Consider the following 4,433-nt stretch of genomic DNA (forward strand, 5'->3'; position numbering starts at 1 on the left):
GAGGATCTTAAAAAGAGTTTAACCTCGGGCTAAAACAATAGCAAGAGCAATTCAAAGGGCAAATTGTGCTTGGTACAGTGTTAAATCTTGGAAAGGTAATAAAAAGGTTAAAGGCGCAGACCCCAAAGGGCCTGATTTCAAATCCAAACTTGCTACTTACTTACTTAGCAAGTTATTTCATCTTTCTGTGGCTGTTTCTACATGTGTGAAGTTACCACACATACATATTTGTTGTAAAAATTAAATGAGTTAATTTATGGGAAATGTTTAGGAGAGTGCCCTAAGTACTCCTCAAGTAAGATATTTATTTTTCCCTTTGGGGGGAGGTGGTTCTTGTTTTTGTTGTGGTAGCTTTGGTTTGGAGCCACACCCAGTGGTGCTCAGGTTTGCTTCCCGTTCTGTGCTCTGGGCTCACTCCTAGTGATGCTCAGGGGACCATATATGACCCACTTTGCTGTTTCTCTTCAGCTCCGATATTTTATTTCTCTTGAGAGAGTACAAAGATTAACAGAGATTAAAATGCTATAAGTGTGTATACTTTTGCATTTTGCCATATGCCTGAAGGCATATGCCATAAGGTTATATATTCAGAAAAAAAAAAAACTGAGTTTAGTGTGGCAGCAAGGTAAGTCCAGCAACCAAATCTAAGTCACCTTATGCTAAGGAACATATTCTTAAACAGCAGCCTTCAACTATCTATAGAATACCTAGAAGATGACAAGCACTTTTCAAGTCACTAGGTCATAGGGTAATGTCATTCACAGCCAAAATTGGACAAAATGATAAAAGGAATACTTGAAATGTGTATGGGTTTTTGTTTTTTGACTTTGGTTTTTAGGCCACATCCAGCAATGCTTGGGGGTGACTCCTGACTCTGCACTCAGGAATTATTCCTAGTGGTACTCAGAGGACCATAATGGAATGTCGGAAATTGAACCCTGCTCAGCTATATGCACGGTAAAGGCTTTACCCACTATAATATTGCTCTAGCCCCTGAGATATGTTTCGTGTGTGTTTGTGTGTGTTCTTTCAACAATGCTCCAAATATTATTCCTCATCATTCTCAGTCAACTAGATTTTTCCTAAGAAACATTCTAGAAACTTTGTCAAAAGCTTCCAGCCATTTTCTTGATTTCTAGCCTCTGAGAACCCTCTACTTTGTTAAGTGAGAGTAAGTTACTCTGGTTAATTATTTAACTAATTAATTAGTTTCTAAATGATATTTTCTTTTAAATGACATTAGTTCCAGAATTTTTTTCTCCACATTAAAAAAAAATTAGATTGAGACTATGTTTAGTGTCCCATAGGCAAGTTGACAGTAAGAATTTATGGTCATGGTGGAATAAAATCCTAAACTGAATTGGACTAGAAGACTTCCAAATATAAGAAAATGGAATTTATTATGCTGAGATAATATTCTTAAAACTAGCTGCAGCTGTAGTGGTCGGGTGTTTTTGTAGTAGCATTGGAATGATAACCTATTGGTCAGAATTAAACTGACAAATAGGGGTTACCTATTTTCTGTGAACCTTTATCAATCATTGTCAATGGTCAAACCAATTCATAGTGGTCCATTTGAATTTGATTGTGTCAGTTACTAAGTATTGCTCTGTGTATGTGTGTATGTCTGTGTGTGTGTGTGTGTGTGTGTGTGGTTATACAAGTGAAGTGTGACTCTCTATGATATATGTGATCCCACATCCAACTCCTAAACAGTAAAGCCAGAAAAATCAGTCTGATGAATTGAAGACAAGAGTGCAGTTCACACGGTCCAGTGCAGCTAACTTTAATTAAGTAACCTCATCCTTTTTGTTCAAATAGTCTTAAGATCCTATCTTCCTCCATCTTAGATAATGTCCTGCTCTTAATTCCTCTAAGTATGCCTCCATCTCTTTCCTTCTATCCATGGGAAAACTGGTAAGGAAAAAAAAGTGAGGGATTGTTGTCTATTTTGTTTGTCTTGCTTTCACTCTTTCTTTGCTTTTACTGACGGTAAGATTTGTCCTCCACTTTTACAACTAAGCTGCAGAGTGAATCCAATTTATATTTTCAGACTGTAGTTTTGCTATCCTATGTTAATCATACTCACTTCCCCTCTGTGAGTTCTTTTGAAAACTCAGCTTTTTTGTTTATGACCCCAACATTAAATCTATCTTTGTCAGTCCAAAGATAGTGTTCCTCAAGTTTTATCACGCTGTTTGGCTATAAATAAAACCAGAATAATAGAATATTATTTGGAGAGTATTGTGGAGACTATTTTTTAAATAGAAAGATGCAATGTATTTTATCATCTTTTCTATTGCAAACAACTCAACAGAAAATAATAAAATTAAGAATATAGGAGAAGGAAATTTGCTTCTGCACAAAAGAAAGAACGCACTAAAACAAATAAGTTATAAGGGAAGGGAATATCCATTTCCCCCCGAAAATGGAAGACCTTGACATTTTCTGATATCCTGAGTGACAGTTTAAGAATTTTACACCTTTACTCCAAATCGACCAGTCTTCTCAGCATGCTTTATTCACAACCTCATCCAGCCATCCCTCCCTTCAAGTTATCATGAAATAATTGCCTTAAAGTTGTCAATGCGAAAAATCTCTCCAGAGTCCCCAAACTCTGCCTTATAACAATAGCAAAAGAGGCAAAGCCTCTGAAGCCTCAAGTTCATTGCAGTAGTCTATGAATTCAGAAGTAAAATTTACCCACCTGCCTGAAGCTCCTAAGAGAAATCATATCAACTATTCTTATCCTTCACTTCTGTCATAACTACAAGTATATACTGCCAAGCATATTCTTGAGTTTTCAAAGTCTTCATAAATCAGGATATCCTGGAGAGATTAGACAAAGAAAGCAAGGATATGGAAGTATGCTTTTCCCCTTTGTGCAATTTGCCCAACTATTCTTGTGTGCCCTGAAACAGAAATCCTAAAAAGAGCTTGTATAATGGGTTTATCCTCCATTCAAATAAGCATCTGTTACGTACTCGCCATGTGCTAGTCTCAGTTCTTAGTACAGATAGACAGATAGAGGGGCTAGAGAGAGAGAGTGCTGTGGGTGAGAAGTTTGCCTTGCACACAGCTGACCCGGGTTCAATCCCCATAGCCTCATATGATCCGCTGAGCACCATCAGATGTGGTCCCAGAACAAAAACAAAACAAACAAGCAAACAAACAAAACAGGCAAGTATAAGACAAACCCTCCATGTTGGCAAGGTGTTCATAAATTAGAGAGCAGGAGTTAACTAAGGGTGACCCAAGAATAGTGTGAAATCTTGTGATGAAAATAGAACAAATATGCTAAGTGATATGTTGTTCAGATGGAACAGCATATAAGATACACACAAATCCAGGCATAGTATTCATGTGAGTTTTGAAGAATTAGCAAGATTCAATAAACAGCATACAATTTTTTAATTTAGATTTTAAAGGTATTATTTGAAGTTTTTTAATTTAATTGAGCTACAAAAATATAAATTTTTGAATTTAAAAACATTTTTGCAAAATATACATATACATATACCTTGATGGACTGGAGCAATAGCACAGTGGGTAGGGTGTTTGCCTTGCATGTGGCCAACCCAGGTTGGATTCCTCCGTCCCTCTCAGAGAGCCTGGCAAGCCACCGAGAGTATCCTGCCCTGGCAAGCTACCCGTGGCGTATTCGATATGCCAAAAAGAGTAACAAGTCTCACAATGGAGACATTACTGGTGCCCACCCCAAGCAAACCGATGAACAACGTGATGACAGTGCTACTACCTTGATATATGTTTTCCAGTTTGGTAGTTGGAACTGAGGGCCTAGTTTATTCTAAGTGAAAAGAAAATCAAACAGCCTACAAAAAGCATTCCTGGTCCTCAGATGCTGGAAGAAAGGTTCTGAGAAGAAGAAAAATTAAAGATACACTCTGATGAAGAGAGAGGAGTTTTTAGGAGAAAGAGGGAAAAGAAAGAAAGAAAGAAGAAAGAAAGAAAGAAAGAAAGAAAGAAAGAAAGAAAGAAAGAAAGAAAGAAAGAAAGAAGAGAGAGAGAGAGAGAGAGAGAGAGAGAGAGAGAGAAGAAAGAAAGAAAGAAAGAAAGAAAGAAAGAAAGAAAGAAAGAAAGAAAGAAAGAAAGAAAGAAAGAAAGAAAGAAAGAAAGAGAGAGAGAGAGAGAAAAAGAAAGAAAGAAAGAAAGAAAGAAAGAAAGAAAGAAAGAAAGAAAAGAAAGAAAGAAAGAAAGAAAGAAAGAAAGAAAGAAAGAAAGAAAGAAAGAAAGAAAGAAAGAAAGAAAGAAAGAAGGGAGGGAGGGAGGGAGGGAGGGAGGGAGGGAGGAAGGAAGGAAGGAAGGAAGGAAGGAAGGAAGGAAGGAAGGAAGGAAGGAAGGAAGGAAGGAAGGAAGGAAGGAAGGAGGGAGGGAGGGAGGGAGGGAGGGAGGGAGGGAGGGAGGAAGGAAAG

The sequence above is a fragment of the Sorex araneus genome, chromosome X, assembly GCF_027595985.1.
Source record: "Sorex araneus isolate mSorAra2 chromosome X, mSorAra2.pri, whole genome shotgun sequence".
Lineage (NCBI taxonomy): Eukaryota > Metazoa > Chordata > Mammalia > Eulipotyphla > Soricidae > Sorex > Sorex araneus.